At 41.9% G+C, this 23,212-nt stretch overlaps 2 long non-coding RNA genes across 2 annotated transcripts in view; both read right to left on the bottom strand.

Moving 5' to 3' along the window:
* Positions 1 to 259: 259 nt before the first annotated feature.
* LOC126984809 (uncharacterized) overlaps positions 260 to 23,212 on the bottom strand; it is a 38,578-nt gene continuing 15,625 nt past the window's right edge. The window contains exon 3 of the long non-coding RNA XR_007737876.1: positions 260 to 682. This is a non-coding gene — a long non-coding RNA (uncharacterized LOC126984809). The remainder of the gene's footprint in view (positions 683 to 23,212) is intronic.
* Positions 15,071 to 15,436, bottom strand: LOC126984813 (uncharacterized). Its single transcript, XR_007737879.1, has 2 exons — positions 15,392 to 15,436; positions 15,071 to 15,259 (listed from the first exon to the last, which is right to left on the bottom strand). It is a non-coding gene; the product is annotated as an uncharacterized LOC126984813 (long non-coding RNA).

The raw sequence follows: 23,212 nt of genomic DNA, 5'->3' as shown, positions 1-23,212 counted from the left end.
AGACTGGGCATGTGTCTGTTTGTTTATCTGCGTCGCTATCGTCTGCCCCTGTCAGCTGATCATCCCTGCCCCCAGCCGCAAGGCTTGTTTTGCCAGATCCAACAGTATCCTTGGTTTTTGTGGCCGCCTGCTTACTAGACGGATTATTCTTTGAACGATTCATTCTTCTGGCAATATTACTATTGGAGAATTCCTTCACTTTTACAGAGCTCTCACGGGCACGTCCACCTCGACCACGACCATGGACCCTAGGCCGGTGTTTGGAGGAAAAGAGAACAAGGAAAGAACGAGGACAACAACAACACACTCAGCTTCCGCAAAGGTTGGGGCCGCCTCACCTGCAGGGCTGGACAGCAGCATGAGTGGCCAGGACAAGCAGGAGCAGACTGCTGCAGGGGGCAGGAGGGTCAGTGGTCACCAGATGAAGCAACTGGCTGCTGGCAACTACAGCAACAAAGGAGAGAGGAAGTTTGTGTGTCTGGAGTGTGGAAAAGAATTAACCACAAGGCAAGGCCTCAGATATCACACCCTTACACACACTGGTGTGAAGAACTATGAATGTAAGGAATGTGGGAAACAATTCATCCAGAAGAGTCACCTTGATACACACACCCTTTCACACACTGGTGTGAAGAACTATGAATGTAAGGAATGTGGGAAAAAATTCAACCGGAAGGGTAGCCTTGATACACACACCCTTACACACACTGGTGTGAAGAACTATGAATGTAAGTAATGTGGGAAATAAGTCAACCTGTAGGGTAACCTATATAGACACAACCTTACACACACTGGTGTGAAGAACTATTAATGTAAGGATTTTGGGAAAAAATTCATCCAGAAGAGTACCCTTGATAGACACACCCTTACACACACTGGTGTGAAAAACTATGAATGTAAGGAATGTGGGAAAAAATTCATCCGGAAGAGTCACCTTGATACACACACTTACACACACTGGTGTGAAGAACTATGAATGTAAGGAATGTGGGAAAAATTCATCCGGAAGAGTCACCTTGATACACACACCCTTACACACACTGGTGTAAAAGTCATGAGTGTGAAGAGTGGAAGAGGTTCAGTGTGAAGCAGGCACTCAATCGACATGTCTTCAGGCACTATGGCCTTAGAGAGTTCAAGTGTGATGTTTGTGGAAAGCTCTTTAAGACAAAGAGACATTGCTAAGCACATGAAGATCCACTTGAAGTGTGTCCCTACAGAAGTTATAGTGACCAAGGTAGGGAAGGGATGGAGGGAGAGGAAGGAGGAAGAGGAAGGAAGGCTGCAGTAGGGAAGGAAGGCTAGCCCAAGAACGGGAAGGGAAGGAAAGGGAAGGCAGAGCAAGGAAGGAACCCAAGGAAGGAAAAAGGAGAGTAATGTGGTGTGGCTGGGTGTGGTGTGGCTGGGTATGGTGTATGGTGTGTGGTGACTGGGTGTGTGTGTGTGGCTGGGTATGGTGTGGTGTGGTGTGGCTGGGTATGGTATGGTGTGTGGGGCTGGGTGTGTGTGGGTGTGTGTGGTGTGTGGCTGGGTGGTGTGTGGTGTGGCTGGGTGTGGTGGTGTGTGGTGGCTGTGGTGTGGTGTGGTGGTGGGCTGGGTGTGGTGTGTGTGGCATGGTGTGGTGTGGTGTGGTGGGGTGTGTGGTGTGGCTGGGTATGGTGTGGTGTGGTGTGTCGTGAGGCTGGGTATGGTGTGTTGTGGTGGTGTGGTGTGTGGTGGCTGGGTGTGTGTGGTGCAGCTGGGTTGGTGTGGTGTGGTGGTGTGGCTGGGTATGGTGTGGTGTGGTGTGTGTGGTGGCTGGGTTTGGTGTGGTGTGGTGGCTGGTGTGGTGTGGTGTGTGTGTGGCTGGGTATGGTGGTGTGGCTGGGTATGGTGTGGTGTGGCAGGATTTGACTCGGGACTTTTTACCTCGCTGTTGGTGGTGTTTGCAGAAGGACAAGCAGGACCCGGACGGTGACATCATTATGAGGCTTGAGTACGGTCTCCTGAACTCCTCGTCCCTGGAGCTGATTGGTGAGTTGGCGACCCTGTTTTTTCTTTGTTCGCATGTCTCTGTCTCTATCTCTGGTTGTGGCTTTTAATTGATGGGTCTGTCTATGTCTGTGTCTCTGGATGTTTTATTTGCTTCTCATTTTCTCTCTCTGTCTGGGTCTCTCTGTGTCTTTGTCTGTCTCTGTTTTTCTCTCATTTTCTCTCCCTGTGTGTCTCCGTCTCTCTGGATGTTTTATTTGCTTCTCATTTTCTCTGTCTGTCTGTCTGTCTGTCTCTCTGTGTCTTTGTCTGTCTCTGTCTCTCTCTGGATTTCTGTAGCTTTTTGTGATGGTTGTTTATTTCTGTTTTTATTTTCTCTGTGTCTGTCTATGTCTTTGTCTGTCTCTGTTTGTGTCTCTGTGTCTATGTCTTTGTCTGTCTCTGTTTGTGTCTCTGTGTCTGTCTTTGGCTGTCTCTGTCTCTCTCTGGATTTCTGTAGCTTTTAGTGCTAATGGTTGTTTTATCTACTTCTCATTTTCTCTGTGTCTGTCTCTTTGGTAGTATTGCTTTCCTTCTCTTTCTCTACTTATCCCTGTTTCATTTTCCTCCGTTCTCATTTTTTGTTCTCTTTCTGTTCTTATGTCTTATTTTTTCACCGTTTTCCTTTCATTCTTTTCCTTTTTCATTTCTCTCTTCCTCTCCTTGTCTTAGTTTTCCCTTTTCATTTCTTCTTCTTCCTTTTGCTGTCTCATTTTCTCTGTGTCTGGCTCTGGATTTCTGTAGCTTTTATTTATTTATTTATTTTTACAACAAAGGAGACGGCTCAAGGGCAACAAAAAGTGCATAGAAAAAAAAGGCCCGCTACTCACCGCTGCCATAATAGACGAAAGTAAAGAGTGGCCAAGAGAGAGGTCAATTTGGGGTGGAGAGGGGTCTTGATGGTGGGAAAAGATGTCTACATAGTTTGTCTATTTTTGATCTGTTGTCTGTCTGGAAAGCTGGATTTTCTTATAGCCTTCTCAAAGTAATGCTTCCTCTACATAGTTTGTCTATTTTTGATCTGTTGTCTGTCTGGAAAGCTGGATTTTCTTATAGCCTTCTCAAACTAATGCTTCCTCTACATAGTTTGTCTATTTTTGATCTGTTGTCTGTCTGGAAAGCTGGATTGTGATAACAAGGGAGTCAAGTAAAAAAAAAGTATTTTTTTCCCTGGGCCAGAGCCAATAAGCGCTTTTTCATGTATTTCAATACCTCGAGTTTAGCGCCATACCTTCGGAACGAAGCAAGCGGGAAATTTGAGAGGGTACTGTATTCTTTTTTCAAAATTAGCTTCCTCTTCTCCTTATTTTCACATATTCATTTCTTTCTTTTTTATATATGTCTCTGTTATCCTTATTTGGTCTTTTCTTTAAATTCCTCCATGCCTTACTTCTGTTTTGTTTTTCTGTTTCACACCTCCTCCCAAACCATGTTTTCTCTCCTTTAGCTTTTACTGTATAGTATGGAACATCTATCTCTACTCCTTTGTTGTAGATATTCATAAAAAGGTCATATTTCTTTTGAATGTTAGTACTCCTCTTCATATCACTCTAGTCTACCCCAGGGAAGAAAGTCTTGAGTCCAATGTCATCTGCCTTTGCGTAGTTTTTCCTTTTTTCCTTATATGCCTCATCTCGATGTTCATATCCCTCCTTAGTTTTCATCTCTAATAGCTCATGGTCGCTCTTTCCCAAGGGGCACTCATGACTGACTTCATCTAGCTCAACATTTTTTTGTGAAAATTAGGTCGTCTCGATGGTAGGTCATCCCTCTCAGCCTTGTTTTTCCTTTGACCCACTGCGTCAACAGGTTATTTGTTGCCAGCTTCAATAGTTTACTTCCCCAGGTATTTTCTCCACTCTCCGTTGCATAGTCTTCCCAATTCACCTCTTTGCAATTGAAATCTCCTGTTAATATTATTCATTCATTCATTCATTTCATCGACGCCTGCTCCTAGGAGCTCCCACTAGGGATGGCCACGGCAGAAGAGCTTCCAACTTTCTCTATCCAGACACTCCTTCCTTGCCTGCTCAAAGTTTCTCAAAGATCTTTCACCCTCTCCTAACGTACTCTTGCACCCTATCCCTCCATTTCATTGGAGGTCGTCCTCTTGCATTCCTCCTCTATCTCACTCACATACACCCTTCTGGTCATCTTACTCTCCTCCATTCACTCCATGTGGCCAAACCACTTTAAGGTCTGTCGCTTCACTTCTTCCACCACTCCACACTTCTTCCCTTCACCCCTGTGACACATTCCAAAATGCTCGTACACACTTTCATTACTCATTCCATCCATTCTACTCACACCACAAGCACTCCTCAAATAACTCATTTCCACTGCCTGCACTCTAGACCTCTGACTTTCATTCCAGGCCCATGTTTCACTTGCATATGTGAGGGTTGGTACTATTATTGTATTTCTCATATCCCTCTTTACCTCCATGCTCACACTTCTGCCATTCATGATTCGTCCCAAAGACCCTACCACCCTTCTTCCTTGCAATGCCCTTTCTCTTATCTCTCCCTCCATACCACCATGCTTACACATAACTGATCCAAGGTACTTAAACTCATTGACCTCCTCCATTTCTTCACCATTTAAAATTATTTTGCATTCTTATTCACATTCAATTCCCAAAAACATACAAAATCTACAACCTCACTTCTGCTTCGCTCACAAACCATCACTTTACTTTTGTTGACATTTACTTTCAGCTTTCTCCTATTACAGACACTATCAAAAACACTGACCAAATTTTGTAGGTCACTTTCATTTTCAGCAATGAGCACCGTGTCATCAGCAAACAGTATCGAATTCAGTACCCACTTCCTTCCCCCATCGAACAGTCATACTCCAAATTCTCCAACTTTGCCCTTCATTTCTCTAAGAACACCATCCATATAAATATTGAATAACCATGGTGACATGACGCACATGACTCCACTTTTTATCTCAAAATGTTCACTTGTTTCTCCAGTAATTTTGACACATGCAGATGTATCCTCATAGAAATATTTTATTGCACTAAGCAGTTTTCCTCCCACACCATAAATCTTTAAAACAATGCAATCCAATCGACTCTGTCATAAGCTTTTTCCAAATCCATGAAGGCAGCGTATAGTTTCTTTCCTTTTGCTATTATTTTTTCTACTACCATCCTGAAGGCAAATATCTGATCCACACATCCCCTTCCCTTCCTGAAGCCTCCTTGTTCTTCACTGATTTTCTTCTGCAAGTCCTTGCACCTCTCTATTATGACTTTTCCATATACCTTTCCGGGTATACTCAGGAGACTTACACCTCTATAGCTCCCACATTCCCCTCTCCTGCCCTTCCCCTTGTAAACTGGGACTATGATGGCTTTCATCCAGTCTGCTGGCACCCCCTCCCTCCCATGCTACTACCAATAGCTTGACCTTTCAATTCACGACTTCATCTCCTCCACACATCTACATTTCTGCTGTGATTCCATCAATTCCTGCTGCCTTTTCGTTTTTAATCTTTTTATTTCCTGATTTTATTCTTAATATGTTATAATTCTTTCTTTATATACTCCTCTCTCTACTCAAAGCTGCTGCTGTTACAGCTGCTGGACGTCCATCCTCAAAATTCATTAAGTTTTGAAATATTCTCTCCATCTCTCTTTCTCAGCTTCCCTGTCTTTCAGCATCTTTCCATTCTCATCCATAACTTCATTTATTATTATAATAAATATATAAATATTAGCTTTCTACTATTCTTTATTTGGTCTGTCAGTGCCTGTACTGTTTCTTCCAGCATAGTGTTGTATCTTACTTCATTCCAACTTTTGGCTTTAGGGGACATAGGCTGTTATTATGTTATTCTTCTCTCCACCCTGTACCACTACCTGCACAGCCATCACCTCCGCACTTTCATTTCCATGTCTCACTTCAGTCGCTTTCAAGTTTTGTTTTGTCATTGTCATCACTCCTCCCTTTCCTTCTTTCCTATCTTTTCTCCCAATGTTGTACTTGCTCTTTCCATCCAGCACAAGTTCAAGTTATTTTGCAAGGTTTGTTTCAACTCTACATATCATATCTGGATCACTATCCATTAAATAATCATAAGTTATTTATTTTATACAAGACCATCTATGTTTGTGTATGCAATCCTTAACCCATTTTATCCCAATGTCCTCATTTGAGGACACCTGATAACACATAATTTTCCCATGTTATGAAAACATATATAAGTTACAGCACAGAATAATGATTCCTTCCTGACGTACATAAAGAAAAGCTTAAGGTTTAATGACATCTTTATCTGACTGTAGTTTGACTCTGAAACTGGTGAACATTTCTGCCTCAAAATGCACTGCATTGACTAGGCTGTGCTGACTTTCTCATTCCTGAGATGAACTATTATTTTGCTGTGTTTTATTCTCAAGAAGATGCAATATTATTCTCATAATACCCCAATAAATTATCTTAAGTAGAAAAATAATTATTGATATTACAAAATGTCTGTCCTCAAAAGAGGACACTGGGACGATATCGTGGCAGCGCGTGTCACAACACGTTCAGGATGGTGCATGCTGTAGAGCGGACTGAATCCCAGTTCCTACGCAGACCACCGCAGGATGCTTGTCTAATCAGCCGCAGATGTTGGTAATAAGGCACATGATATGATATATAAAAAAAATATGTGTGCGTGTGTGTGTGTGTAATTCACCTCTTGGTCTGCTGCGGGTCTCTCTCAAGACAGCCAGCCGTTCCCCTACGGAAGAGCACAGAGCTCGTAGTACCGATCTTTGGGTAGGACTGAGACCACTCACCCACAACACACCGCGACAACGAGGTCACAACTCCTTGCCTGACGTCGCGTACCTGCTCACTGCTAGGTGAACAGGGGCTACACGTGAAAGAAGACAAATCCAACTTACCTTCACCCGGCCGGGGAATTGAACCCTGATCCTTCTGGTTGTGAGCCAGACGCTCTACCCCTGAGCTACCGGGCCGTGTATGTGTGTGTGTGTGTTTACTCTTTTATATCGTATACTTGTTGACTTAGGTATTGCTCACTTGAGTGCTGCATTGAGCTGCTGTATTGCAGATGGTGAAAGCTACCTATTCTGCACTGACAATAGATGAAGCACATGCCTTGTTGTGTGAAAAGGGCGCCGAGGGAGAGTTTGAAAAGGGCGATGTGATTATTGGACCACCAGATGCAGATGAACTGACTGATGAAGAGGATGTCAGTGGTGATGTAATTGGTGAAATATCTGTTCAAGATGTACCAGGTACACTAGAGGTTCATGTGGACAAAGATGTCACTGAGGAATGTGCTGTATAGAAAGATAAACCCACCAGAAAAAAAAAGGAAATTCTGTGATCATTTCAGCAATTTGGTATATTTGAAGAAAGCATTTCTGTAGGTGAAAATTCATAAATTCCTGCATGAAGGAAAGGATCAGCTTGATTTGATAACCTTCAGAAGAGAGATTTGTGTTCCACACTTGAAGCTGGGTGATGCAAATGGAAGACTGGGAAGGAAAAGCTGTGCCCCTAGCCCGTCCACAACAATGGTTGATGCTCGCTATGATGGAAAGGCCCATGTCATTGCAAAGCGGGAGAAGGAAAGACGGTGCCAAAGGAAGGCGTTGCAGCACTGCACAAGTATTTTTGTTTTGTATTGGATTTTACTATTGATATACACATGGCAGAACTGTTACTATAACAGGTACATTTTTACTTTTAGTTTTCATTATAATAGTAAACTGCGTTGTCAAAAGAATAATAGAGTATTTTTCATGCTCCATATATATGAAAAAGAATATTACATAGTAATAGTTTTCTTTCCTTATTTTCCCAGTTGATATGATATTGTCCCAGTGTCCTCTTTTGAGGACAGCTGATTTCAAGCTTATTAAAGGAAAATAAAAGCTAAGACCATTATGTTGCATCTTTCTTTAACCAGATGAATGTAATTTAATAAAAACTACCAAAAAATACTAAAAGAAAAGACCCTTGAGATTTAATAGGTTAAACCTTTCTTCCCTTCTCCCTTTTTTCCCCCTCGTGTGTGTGTGTGTGTGTGTGTGTGTGTGTGTGTGTGTGTGTGTGTGTGTGTGTGTGTGTTACCCACATTACTAACAGGCAGATGAATGGTGGCTGTCTGCTAACTGATCTTCTCTTGGCAGGTTTTGTTCCCAGCTGTCCCATGAAGGTCTCAGGCAGCAGCCATCCCTCATGATGATGCAGCTCCCCTCAGCCTACCGGGCGCTGGTGCTGGGAACACACCCCCGCCTCCACCATCCCAGCTGCAAGGGGAACTTGCTGAGGTGAGTGTGTGTGTGTGTGTTGACCGATTTATTTCTTTATTATTATTTTCTAGTCTATGGTACCGGTAGGCATAGCTGGGCACGATAACAGAAAACCTTATTCCCGATAACTGATAATGAAAAACGTCAACGGCGATAACCGATATTCGTTAACTAGAGACACAAATATAGGTGATAACTGATACCCGATATAAATCCACAATTCCTGTACTAGCTAGCGATAAGTCCGATAGGCGAAAACGATACTATATTGATATTTCAGATAGAACAACATTGATGAATTCAAATTTTCATTATCTGTATTTTAGGAAACTTACAAAACCTTAAAACCACACGTTGACACGTACATATGGACGGTAATACTAGAAATGCCTGAATTAGTGTTGTGTTATTTATGCTTCACCGTCAAAATTGTTTACAAACACTGGTCTCAACGGTGCATGCTCAGACCAGCGTAGATTTGTATAGTCTCACAAAGCTTGTAACTGTAATTAAGAGTTGCTGGAAGGCTGAATCAGACATATAGTACCACTACCATCCTCGCTGTTTCTAGAACGACACTCTGTATGAGTTGTATTTATATGTACAGAGTGTACGTCATTCTAGAAACAGTGAGGATGGTGGTACTGTATGTTTGATTCAGCTTTCCAGCAACTCTTAATGTGTTAAAAAAGCATTGTGAGACTGTACAGGTCTACAATTAATGGTCTGAGCATGCGCAGTTCACGAGAGACCAGTGTTTGTAAACAAAAGCGCCAGCTTTTGACGATGGGACACCAAATAACACAACACCACCAGCTTTTGATGATGGGACACCAAATAACACAACACCGGGTGCCTTCAGTATCATGGCATGGTCACAAACGAATATGGAATATCAAATTTGAGGCAGTGAATAATCATTTTGGGGGCAAAGTTAAATGATTTTTCTCTGATATATTGATTTTTGAGTAGCATAAAAAAATAACCTAGTGTTTTAATTTTCATGATCTAAGTATGAAATCTCATCACCGAAAAGATTTCATACCCCGAAGTTTTTTCATACAACACCGGGCCACGCATGCGCAGTAGGGAGACGTTTTTTTCTGAGAGGCGTAAAAAAAAAAGTAGCGATTATCGCTAGTTTGGTTACAAAAGTAACGAAGATATCGATATATATTTAAATAAATAGCGGATGGTCGATAATCCGATTTTGTTATCAGCGATAAAGTATCGCGATAACTTATCACGATAACGCCCAGCTATGCCGGTAGGCTTTCGTGATGGGTCCTGATGGTCGGTCCCAGCCCATCACGGTGCAGGCAATTGTTTATAGTGGCGCTGTCTTGCTTGCTGTGCCCCGGAGCTCACCTGTGATCCCATTCAGAGCGAGACTCCAGAGTCTGGATTGGCAGGAGGTCTTGAGGGCAGCATGGGGGTAGTCCGTGGCCACTCGGCGCTAACTGAAATATCCCATCTTGTGGTGGTGGGTGGGGCGCGAACCTGGGACCTCCTGAATGCGGCGCTGGTATGCTAACTGCTCAGCCACTGCCCTCCATGTCATGATTCTCCTTGTTATGTTCCTCATAGAGTTTCCTTAAAGCCTTATAATATGTGCTGGATTTCCTGGTGTCAAAGATATATATTTTTTCCCTCAAAATAGGAATAGAAAAAAATGGCAGTGCATATTGAGATAGGTAACTGTATGTGTGTGTGTGTATATGTGTGTGCATGTGTGTGTGTGTGTATATATATGTGTGTGTGTGCGTGTGTGTGTGTGAGTGTCCCGTGCTTTTACGATGGCTGAATTTATGATCAAATTCCTATCTGCTACAGCAAACCCATGCTTTTAGGAGACAGCGACATAATGAATTTTGGCTTTAAGGAACATTTTTGCTTTCTCTCTCTCTCTCTTATATAATGGGTACATCTAATGCTTGGCAGAGTGCAATTTATGGTATATGTTAAGAACAATAGTGTGCCTTTTATTTGATTTTTTCCCGATTGTTTCCCTCACTAGTAAAAGAGTTGCTACATTAACATGCATTACTTTATTTTAGGTTTTACTGTTTATCTGATAGGGTTTGATGTGTTTAACAAGAGTGAGAATGTGATGGGCTCAGTGTCTGCAGAGCCGCAGGCAGCCGTCCTCCCATACTTCTAGATGAAATTTTACTTGGAAACTTTATATCCATTCCAAGACAACTGAAAGTTAGGAAAAGACTTGTGAAAACAGTTTAGAAAACTGGTTTGCAGAGCACATTAATTACATTAATCTTAACCAACTTTAGCACACACAAAAAAATAAAATAGCAATCTTGGAGGGTAGGATGATGGGGGCAGTTCCCCCCTAATGTCAGGTAGTCATACATATGTAAATGATTTCAATATTTGTGTGTGTGTGTGTGTGTTTTCACTTAGTAATATTATTTATATCCACAGCACATTATGAATTTGGCCAGACAGAAGACCAGGTAAAGATCATACAGGATGGAATACTATAGACATCAACATCAGACGTGTAGAGGCTGAGAATGCTGGACAGGCCTTTGTCCTGCAGTGGACTAGTAATGGCGGTGAGTGGATGACACAAGGTTTGAACACCATCTTTATTGCAGAGTGCAACGATGGCAGCCTATAGACACCTTCACAGAGCGACTCACTGGGAGAGAGGAGAGAGGTGGCCGCCAGGAGGCAGACCTGTATATTGAAGACCCGTGGGGATCTCTTTGTACTCCGGAGAGGCGTTCATGCATCACAGCCCCAGAAATGAACACAGCTTTTATTGTAGAATATAATTAAAATCTTATGTTGTATAGAATTCAGGAAATCAAAATAACTAAGATATTACTTATATATTTTTTCATTAAAATTTACACAGCCTTTTCATGTGCCCATTTCTTGAAACCAACACTGATTATGTAAACAATAACTTATATCAATGGAAATATTATAAATAACACTAAATGCTAATACAAATTATGTTAATAATAACCTGAACACCAGTTTGATGGAAAAGCAGAGGTTAGCATCCCTGACTACAAATCTGCAGGCCTTGGTCCAAATCCCGGCCCAGGCAGTCAGCATGCAACCCACCCAGCTGTTCATCCTTTCTTTCAGGATGGTCGGTAAACGGGTACCTGGGGAGACTTGGGACAGGTAAACAGTGGGTAACACTGATGTTGCATGGGACCTGTGTTGGGTTAATTAATGGGTTCTCTTCTAGTTGTATAAAAACAAATATATTATTCTTTCTGATGCACATCTTAAGTAATACCATAAATTGTCTCTTTATCAATTTTGTTCTTGACCACTGCATGCCTCCCTGGTGAAGTGTTGAGAGTGAATTTAAGCCATGACTATCCAGGCTTGGGTCTGGATTCCCGACTGAACAGTTTGGGCACAGCTGTTCATCATCTCTTTCAGGTGGGTCAATAAATAGGTACCCGGGGAAGGTAAACTGGTAACCAAGGTGCTGCACTTGCCGTGTGTACCCAGGGTAATGAGTTCTCTCTCATCACAGGCTCAAAAGCTAATGAGAGGTGAGCAATGATGCCGAGTGGTCAGCGTGTGGGCATGGTAAGCCCGTGGTTCGAGTCCCACAAAAACACGCTGATTTTTCAAGCCATCGCCGAGTGGCAGAAGATTACCCACATGCTGCCCAGATCCGCAGTCAACCCTAACTTCAGCGAGTTCGTTCAAGTGGAGCACTGGGGGGCAGCATGGGCCAAGCAGTCATACATCATGGCAGCCACTATAAATAGAATTCGCCTGTGCCACTATTGGGATGAGACTGTCCAAGATGCTTCTCAAAAGAGCCCTCCAGAACTACAGGCAGCACCTAAAAAAAAAAAAAAATAAATAAATAAATAAATAAAAATTCTCATCCCTTACAATACTTTATCATTCACAACTCTCCCTGAAGCACCTGTTATCTGTCTGTTTTTCTCTGCTTTTGCTCTCGCCTTTCATGCTACTGTAAAGTTTGGGGCATACGCAATAGCTGTAGGTGGCCCCGGTACTCATCTCAGTACCGTTAGCCCTTGAGTCTGTGGTGGGTGAGAACCTATTACCCTGAGACACGGAGCTTCTGTGCCTACATAGAAATGTCACCACGATATCATGCGGCATCACATTCTCCAGACCCGAGAATATTTGCTTTGCACACGTCTAAAACCTCACGTATATGACAGCAAGCCTCTGTGAAGGCACCTAGCTGCTGCTGCTGCTGCAACATCTCCCTCTGAAATGTGTTTTATCTGCTCCTAATGATCATTTCTGGTCTGTTTGAGGTCATGATAAACTTCCTGCTTTTGACAACAGCCCCGATATTCATCATCGAACCTCCTCCTTTGCCTTGGGGCACCATGAAAAAGGGGAGGCTACAACGCCAACAAATGGGTTTTGGTATGGTGCAGAAGGTACCAAAGAAGAAGCACAGTCCATGGTTGTAGAGGAAGAGGAACTGGGTTGTAAAGATGAAGTGGCAGCAGAAGGTGCTGGATCACATGAAGTGAACTGCTGCAAAGTTGCAGCAGCTGTGGGGATCTCTGTAGGTGGCAGTTTTTTACGCACAGCTGTGAAGAAAGGAGACATTGCATTACCAGTTATATATGAAGGACAATAAATGACATGACTCGGGAAATCCATCTTCCTTTCATACACAATGTTAACCTGGTAGCTGCGGGGATCATGTTTCTTAAAGGACCCTCTAAGCGAGAAAAATGAGAAAATATCATCACTCACGTAAACCATTTCATAATATATATCAACGCATTTGTGATCAGTTTATGAATCATCTATTTTGGGGGGTTTATATCATGGCAAAAATTTGGCCCGTCACTGGTACACGGTAAAGCCACAAATTTGGCCTGTCGCTGCTACCGGGTTAACTTGTTTTCCCGAGACTGAAAAATAATCCTATTCTAGCAATGAAGGCACCAGAAAGAAATTGGCAAGTGTTGCATATTAATGTAGATAGTATTAAATAAATCATCTTTAATCCAAGGCAGGCCCCCTCAGCACTTCTTTTTTTAAATGAGTATGTCTCATTTAGTACGAATTGAAATATATATATATATATATATATATATATATATATATATATATATATATATATATATATATATATATATATATATATATATATATATATATACATTGATCTAGACCAATCTAAGGAAAATGAAAATTGATAGGAAGATAATGCTAATAATAATGGTAATTCCATACTGCTAAAAGAAAGATTACTAGTATTGGGATCACCTTCATCAAGTGGATGCTCACCTTCTAAGTGTGTCAAAACACCCTGCCCATGTGAAGTGATGGAGGGTGCCATGAAGCACTCCAGAGATAACAGTGGTGACAGCACCATGTTCTTCAGTGATGTTGGGCAGTGATGGAGGGTGCCATGTGAAGCTCTCCACAGATAACAGTGGTGACAGCACCATGTTCTTCAGTGATGGCAGGCAGTGATGGAGGGTGCCATGTGAAGCTCTCCACAGATAACAGTGGTGACAGCATCATGTTCTTCAGTGATGTTGGGCAGTGATGGAGGGTGCCATGTGAAGCTCTCCACAGATAACAGTGGTGACAGCACCATGTTCTTCAGTGATGTTGGGCAGTGATGGAGGTGCCATGTGAAGCTCTCCAGAGATAACAGTGGTGACAGCATCATGTTCTTCAGTGATGTTGGGCAGTGATGGAGGGTGCCATGTGAAGCTCTCCAGAGATAACAGTGGTGACAGCACCATGTTCTTCAGTGATGTTAGGCAGTGATGGAGGGTGCCATGTGAAGCTCTCCACAGATAACAGTGGTGACAGCACCATGTTCTTCAGTGATGTTGGGCAGTGATGGAGGGTGCCATGTGAAGCTCTCCAGAGATAACAGTGGTGACAGCACCATGTTCTTCAGTGATGTTAGGCAGTGATGGAGGGTGCCATGTGAAGCTCTCCAGAGATAACAGTGGTGACAGCACCATGTTCTTCAGTGATGGCAGGCAGTGATGGAGGGTGCCATGTGAAGCTCTCCAGAGATAACAGTGGTGACAGCACCATGTTCTTCAGTGATGTTGGGCAGTGATGGAGGGTGCCATGTGAAGCTCTCCACAGATAACAGTGGTGACAGCACCATGTTCTTCAGTGATGTTGGGCAGTGATGGAGGGTGCCATGTGAAGCTCTCCAGAGATAACAGTGGTGACAGCACCATGTTCTTCAGTGATGTTAGGCAGTGATGGAGGGTGCCATGTGAAGCTCTCCAGAGATAACAGTGGTGACAGCACCATGTTCTTCAGTGATGGCAGGCAGTGATGGAGGGTGCCATGTGAAGCTCTCCACAGATAACAGTGGTGACAGCACCATGTTCTTCAGTGATGTTGGGCAGTGATGGAGGGTGCCATGTGAAGCTCTCCACAGATAACAGTGGTGACAGCATCATGTTCTTCAGTGATGGCGGGCAGTGATGGAGGGTGCCATGTGAAGCTCTCCACAGATAACAGTGGTGACAGCACCATGTTCTTCAGTGATGGCGGGCAGTGATGGAGGGTGCCATGTGAAGCTCTCCACAGATAACAGTGGTGACAGCATCATGTTCTTCAGTGATGTTGGGCAGTGATGGAGGGTGCCATGTGAAGCTCTCCACAGATAACAGTGGTGACAGCACCATGTTCTTCAGTGATGGCGGGGGCCCTCACCAGTCTTCTTCATTAAGCTTCTGTCTTCCTGCTTCAGGCTGCAATCAAACAGTTGTTTAGTACCACATTAATATGTTTGGGGCAGATTGAATTATAGCTAACATAGTATACTGTTTGATTGAATATTTGAAAGAATCAAACCTAAACTAACATACTGTTTGATTGAATATTTGAAAGAATCAAACCTAAACTAACATACTGTTTGATTGAATATTTGAAAGAATCAAACCTAAACTAACATACTGTTTGATTGAATATTTGAAAGAATCAAACCTAAACTAACATACTGTTTGATTGAATATTTGAAAGAATCAAACCTAAACTAACATACTGTTTGATTGAATATTTGAAAGAATCAAACCTAAACTAACATACTGTTTGATTGAATATTTGAAAGAATCAAACCTAAACTAACCAGGTTACCCCATTCCCAAGCTTGCAGGGTAGGCACTGAAAAGGTAGATTGAAAAACAGAACTGTATTACTAACCTAAATGAATGTATTATTCTAGTGTTTGTGTTAGAGATAGGTTTACTGTTCAACAGGATGAGGTTGGGTTGTTAAGTTTGAAAATGGCTCTTAATGAAGCAGTAATAGGTTACTATTTTGTCTGTGATTGTTAAATTATTAGCATGTGTAAAAGCTACAACTGCTATATGCTACATAGTAATATTCTATGTATCTATATATCTTTCCCTTTGCCCTAATTAAAGGTTAAATTCAATATCAATGAAAAATTTCTGCTCTTATAAATTGTCAAAATGAGTTGTAGCCTATTCCTAACTGATCAGAATTAGTTTGCATCCTGAGAACACGTGATTGATGTAGTATTTGTTTCAATAGGCTAGAAATTTATCATTTAAATCAACACAAGGTTATGTTAGCCAGTCATTCATTACACATGTTTTTCTTTAGTTTGAGACAAGGTTATGTTAGCCAGTCATTCATTACACATGTTTTTCTTTAGTTTGAGACAAGGTTATGTTAGCCAGTCATTCATTACATATGTTTTTCTTTAGTTTGAGACAAGGTTATGTTAGCCAGTCATTCATTACAAATGTTTTTCTTTAGTTTGACACAAGGTTATGTTAGCCAGTCATTCATTACATTCATTTGACTAGCTTCCATAACCTTCTCTCGATGGACAGAAGTGACAAAACAAATGACTAACATAACCTGGTCTCAGTGTTACAAAGGGCAGAGCAAGTTAATAGTGACAGAAATAAACATTACAAAAGATTTAGCAACCGAAGGGACGGCACGGATCGTAATGTTACAAGATACATGGTACCCACACCGATATGTATACGTAATGTTAAATGACATAGTAACTTAAATTAAATGGATATATTACGCTAAAAAAGCTTAGTAACCAAAGTGACATGTATACGTAATGTTACAAATGGCATAGTAACAAATAAAATGGATACATAATGTTAACAAGACTTAGTAACCAAAGTGACATATACGTAATGTTAGGGATGACACAGTAACTTAAATATAATGGTTAGTAATGTTAACAAGACTTAGTAACCAAAGTGACATATACGTAATGTTAGGGATGACACAGTAACTTCAGTATAACATGGATCGTAATGTTACATCTACATAAAGACGAGAAATGAGCATAACAGTGAGTGCCGTGTTGCCGTAATCTTGCCTCAACGTACAGAGATCAAATTAACACACGACATACAAATTGCAGTTACTTATACAAGCACTTCGTAGGTAAGGTTGACAAGTTATATTCCATTAGTTTAAATGACGTAATCTCTCCTTGACATACAGAGATCAAATGAACATACGACATACGACTGAATTGAAGTTACTTATACAAACATCTCAAAGGTAAGGTTGGCATAACTTATATTTTGCTAGTTTAAATGATGTAATCTTCCCTTTACATACAGATCAAAGTAACATACGACATATGAAATGAATTGAGGTTACTTATACAAACATACCAGTGAAATGAGGTTACTTATACAAACATACCAGTGAATTGAGGTTACTTATACAAACATCTCGCAGGTTAAGGTTGACGTAACTTATATAGCGTTACTTTAAGAGATGTAATCTTGCCTATACGTACAGAGATCGAAGTAACATTTCGAGAGTAGGGTTCAAGTAACTTATATTTCGTTAGTTTAAGGTTACGTATACTTACAATAAAGTCGTAAAGAGGGAAAGAATAAAGGTGTGTGGAAAAGGTCATCTTATTGCCTACAAACACCAAGAGAGACAAATATTGGGGCGAGGGAGGGAGGGCAGGGTAACAAATACACACGCACACACACACACAAAAAAAAATAATAAATAAATAAATAAATAATTAAATAAAAACACTGAACCACATACCCAAATCAAACACCTCCACACTAAACATCCTTCTTCGACCGTCCATGTTGAGAGGAGCAGGAGGGCAAGGAGGAGGAGGCGGAGGCAACTGAGGAGGAGGAGACGAGAGTAGACGTGGAGCCGCCAGCGATGGAGTTGGCGGCTGTTCCTCCGTCCTTCCCTTCGGCGGCGGGTGACTTGACTTTGGCCACTGCCACGCCTTGTCCATCTTCTCCTTCCGTGGATTTGGTACTCAGCGATGAGCCGGCAGGTTAGCATGAAGAACACCTGGGGGGAGGGGGAGGGGAGGGAGGGGAGGGGAGGTGAGATTAGGGGGAGTTAGGGGAGGTTTTAGGTTAGGTTAGGTAAGGTTAAATTAGGGGAGGTTAGGTTAGTTAAGGTTAAGTTAGGGGAGGTTAGGTAAGGTTAAGTTAGGGGTGGGGTGGTTAGGTTAGGTAAGGTTAAGTTTGGGGAGGTTAGGTTAGACGAGGTTATTTAAGGTTAGGTTAGGGGAGGTTAGGTAAGGTTTGGTTAGGGGAACTTAGATAAGGTTAGGGGAGGTTAGGTTAGGTTAGGTAAGGTAAGGTTAAGGGAGGTTAGGCAAGGTTAGGTTAGGTAAGGTAAGGTTAAGGGAGGTTAGGCAAGGTTAGGTTAGGGGAGATTAAGTTAGATTAGAGGAGGTTATGTAGTTTTATCTTTTAGGGTTCAAGGGCAATAAAACAAAAAAGGCATAAAAAACACTAGGTCCTGCCCCTGAACAGAGAGAAGGAAAAATGACAACGGGGCATAATTACCAGTGAGGGGGCAAGTCTCTCAAACTTGTCGCCCACCATCCAGTGATTGTATCTGGCGAACAGCATCATGAGGGCCAGGACCAGGTTGGCAAACTGCTTCACACGCTCTGAAAGACACAGAAACTGCTCAGCAAGGACTGTAGGCGGGCATCCTCAACACTTCCCCTCACATCAACTCTTTCCAAAGGCCAAGAATAGGTATCAATTGCATTCTAATGACGTGAGATAATCCAGCTTTCCAGACAGAGCAACAGATTGAAAATAGACGAACTATGTAGAGGAAGCATTAGTTTGAGAAGGCTATAAGAAAATCCAGCTTTCCAGACAGACAACAGATCAAAAATAGACAAACTATGTAGAGGAAGCATTAGTTTGAGAAGGCTATAAGAAAATCCATCTTTCCAGACAGACAACAGATCTATGGAATATGCTACAAGACCTGTATGCCAAAAACACTCTGCTTTAAAGAAAAAATCTGAAAAGTTTCAAAAGATGGAACACTGAGTATGACTTAACCTGGAAGCAGCAGGGATCATGTTTCTTAATGGTCCCTCCAAGCAAGAAAAATGAGAAAAATCACCCTCTCACAAACCATTTAATAACATATATCAAAGCATTCGTGATCAGATTATGTATCATCTATTTTTGGCTGGCTGTACACAGGGTAAGCCACACAAATTTTGCCTGTCGCTGCTACCGGGTTAATGATGCAAAGACAAAATTAGGTAAGACTTAAAACTGCAAGATATCATTAGCAAGGGACAGGAATACAACTTAACTATAGGGAATTACTAATGAGGGAGGGACAGGGAAAACAAAGTAACCATTAACCAGTGAAAAGAAAGGCAACAGGTAACAAATACAGGTTAACAAGCACACAGGTAACTCACAGGAAGGTATAATTAACAAGCAGGATTGTTCACAAAGGAGGGGACTCGGACACAGGGACTTGGCCTCGGCTTACTATTATATATTACATGGAGGGTAGTAGTGTGTCCTTGAGCCATTATTAGTGACTAGCAACAAGGCATATGCGTCCCCAATGACCCAAAGTGACGTCAAGGAAACAAAAACCACCTGCCATATTAACGTGATATTATTATCATCATCATCATTAGCAGATTTACATAGATCTTCAGACCGTGCAGATCCTATGGAAGGAGGACAGGGAGGGAAGGAGGCGAGGGAGCTGAAGAAGGAAAGGAAGGAAGGAAGGAAGAAAAGGAATAAATGATGAGTAGTGGAAGAATGAGATGAATAGTGGAAGAATGAGATGAGTAGTGGAAGAATGAGATGAGTAGTGAAAAAATGAGATGAGAAGTGGAAGAATGAGATGAGTAGTGGAAGAATGAGATGAGAAGTGGAAGAATGAGATGAGTAGTGGAAGAATGAGATGAGTAGTGGAAGAATGAGATGAGAAGTGGAAGAATGAGATGAGTAGTGGAAGAATGAGATGAGAAGTGGAAGAATGAGATGAGTAGTGGAAGAAGAATGAGATGAGAAGTGTAATAATGAGATGATTTGTGGAAGAATGAGATGAGAAGTGGAAGAATGAGATGAGTAGTGGAAGAATGAGATGAGTAGTGGAAGAATGAGATGAGTAGTGGAAGAATGAGATGAGAAGTGGAAGAATGAGATGAGAAGTGGAAGAATGAGATGAGTAGTGGAAGAATGAGATGAGTAGTGGAAGAATGAGATGAGCAGTGGAAGAATGAGATGAGAAGTGGAAGAATGAGATGAGTAGTGGAATAATGAGATGAGAAGTGGAAGAATGAGATGAGTAGTGGAAGAATGAGATGAGTAGTGGAAGAATGAGATGAGTAGTGAACAAATGAGATGAGAAGTGGAAGAATGAGATGAGAAGTGGAAGAATGAGATGAGTAGTAGAAGAATGAGATGAGAAGTGGAAGAATAGGATGAGAAGTGGAAGAATGAGATGAGAAGTGGAAGAATGAGATGAGAAGTGGAAGAATGAGATGAGTAGTAGAAGAATGAGATGAAAAGTGGAAGAATGAGATGAGTAGTGGAGGAATGAGATAAGAAGTGGAAGAATGAGATGAGAAGTGGAAGATTGAGATGAGTAGTGGAAGAATGAGATGAGTAGTGGAAGAATGAGATGAGAAGTGGAAGAATGAGATGAGAAGTGGAAGAATGAGAAGAGTAATGGAAGAATGAGATGAGAAATGGAAGAATGAGATGAGCAGTGGAAGAATGAGATGAGAAGTGGAAGAATGAGATTAGAAGTGGAAGAATGAGATGAGTAGTGGAAGAATGAGATAAGTAGTGGAAGAATGAGATGAGTAGTGGAAGAATGAGATGAGTAGTGGAAGAACGAGATGAGAAGTGGAAGAATGAGATGAGAAGTGGAAGAATGAGATGAGTAGTGGAAGAATGAAAAAAAGTAGTGGAAGAATGTTTTTTTTTTTTTTACAGCAGAGGAGACCGTTCAGGGCATAAATAAAAAGAAAACAATAAAAAAAAAAAAAAAACGCTTCTCACTGCTCCTGAATAAAGTACATAGGGTTTGCCAAATAGTGAAATCAATTTTGGGGAGAGGTGTCCAGATACCCTCCTCTTGAAAGAGTTCAAGTCGAAGGCAGGAGGAAATACAGATGAAGGAAGATTGTTCCAGAGTTTACCAGCGTGAGGGATGAAAGAGTGAAGATGCTGGTTAACTCTTGCATAAGGGGTTTGGACAGTATAGGGATGAGCTTGATCAGATAGTCGTGTGAGGCGAGACCGCAGGAGGGGAGGCATGCAGTTAGCAAGTTCAGAAGAGCAGTCAGTGTGAAAATATCGATAGAAGATAGAAAGAGAGGCAACATGGCGATGGAATTTAAGAGGCAGAAGACTATCAGTAAGAGGAGGAGAGCTGATGAGACAAAGAGCCTTACAGCCGTACCAGAAGGCAGCCTCCTCGACTATAGAAGCTCTTCAGCCAATTTCTCATACCATAATCTTCGAGGGGCCCTCACCGTAAGCGAAGGAAAGGTGTTGACGGGCGAAATTGTTGGAATCTGGCAAGGGGTCAAGATAGGTACATCCTCGTGAGCCCCTTCGCATATTTTATGCGTCAATTCTGCATTTCTCTCATTAATATAGTAATAAATGATCCAGGAATTATAATAAAATGTATTTGATCTAATATGAATCTGCAAAAGTTTTTTAAATAAATGATTTAAAGTTTTGTTTAAGACTTTAGGGTTGTATCATGATTTTTAACCCTTGCCGTGTTGCCGTGTCAACACGCCTCCTTGGTCAACTCAAAGAGCTAGGCAGTCATTTCCTATAGCTCCGATGGGGCTCGAGCACTTTTCCAACGGCCCCTTGCTTGACGGGATGGTAGCGATGGGCAGAGAAGCGTTAACGTCGGGTGGATGTGGACCCCCTGGCTGTGTGCGTGGAGAGAGGAGGAAACCAAGGGGTGCTGACGCCACTCCCCATCCCCAACACAAAGTACGGGACAACTCAATAGAAGAAGAAACAGAATAGAAATATGACGCCTACGTAGGCGTCATCGTATATGCTACTGGGGCTTCATGATGCCTACGTAGGCGTCATCATATTGAAAGGGTTAATGGTACGGCTGGTAGACTCCACTCTGTCCAGAAGAGCTGTTAGAGTGGAGCCCCCCACACATGAGATGCATACTCCATACGAGGGTGGACAAGGCCCCTGTATATGGCTAGCAACTGTGCGGGGGAGAAGAACTGATGGAGACGATACAGAACGAGATGAGAATGAGATACAGAATGAGATGAGAAATGGAAGAATGAGATGAGTAAAGGAAAAATGAGATGAGTAGTGGAAGAATGAGATGAATAGTGGAAGAATAAAATAAGTAGTGGAAGAATGAAATCAATAGTGGAAGAATAAATAGTGGAAGAATGAAATGAGTAGTGGAAGAATGAGATGAGAAGTAGAAGAATGAGATGAGTAGTGGAAGAATGAAATGAGTAGTGGAAGAATGAGATGAAAAGTGGAAGAATGAGATGACTAGTGGAAGAATGAGATGAATAGTGGAAGAATGAAATGAATAGTGAAAGAATAAAATGAATAGTGGAAGAATGAGTATTGGAAGAATGAGATGAGTATTGGAAGAATGAGATGAGTAGTGAAAGAATGAGATGAGAAGTGGAAGAATGAGACGAGTAGTGGAAGAGTGAAATGAGTAGTGGAAGAATGAGATGAGAAGTGAAAGAATGAGATGAGAAGTGGAAGAATGAGACGAGTAGTGGAAGAATTAAATGAGTAGTGGAAGAATGAGATGAGAAGTGAAAGAATGTGATGAGTAGTGGAGAAATGAGATGAGAAGTGGAAGAATGAGATGAGCCTCAGAAGTGGAGAATGAGATGAATAGTGAAAGAATGAGATGAGAGGTGGAAGAATGAGATGAGTAGTGGAGGAATGAGATGAGGAGGAGATTAATGAAACCTTTACCCAGACATGACATGACAGCGACATAATCCAAGCCTTTGGATTACATTGAGTAAACGTGAGAACATGGTCATAATTATCACTTGCATCAGTGGTACTCTTGGGTGAAGCACACCACTGAAAGGCATTGATTCTTTGCTGCAGCAATGGTTTATAAATACATGTTCCAGCTATTTTAGTGTTAGGTGACATTCTCTTGCCCCTCACCTCACAGAGGAGTAAGTAATTCACTGTAGCTGTGAGACTCAACCAGGCTCCAGGCCCAGGTGCAGCTGCCACAGCTGTGGAAAGTCAGCCATCAGTATTTCCCTTCCTCTTCTTGCTGTGGCTCCTCTCCTTTTATCACTTCACAGGCAAGCCTTCTTTCTTCCTTGTCTTACAAGATCACTTTTACCTCTCCTTCACTTCCCTTTCCCTATCAGGCTCAGCTGCTGCTAACACCCTGGTCACTATAACTACTGTAGGCAGACACACTTCAGAAGTGGATCTTCATGTGCTTGGCAATGTCTGCCTTTGTCTTAAAGAGCTTTCCACAAACATCACACTTGAACTCTCTAAGGCCATAGTGCCTGAAGACATGTTGATTGAGTGCCTGCTTCCTGCTGAACCTCTTCCCGCACTCTTCACACTCATGACTCTTTACACCAGTGTGTGTGTT

This window comes from Eriocheir sinensis, chromosome 57 (assembly GCF_024679095.1).
Source record: "Eriocheir sinensis breed Jianghai 21 chromosome 57, ASM2467909v1, whole genome shotgun sequence".
Lineage (NCBI taxonomy): Eukaryota > Metazoa > Arthropoda > Malacostraca > Decapoda > Varunidae > Eriocheir > Eriocheir sinensis.
The sequence above is the reverse complement of the archived record's forward strand: the minus strand, read 5'-3'. Positions and strand labels throughout refer to the sequence as shown.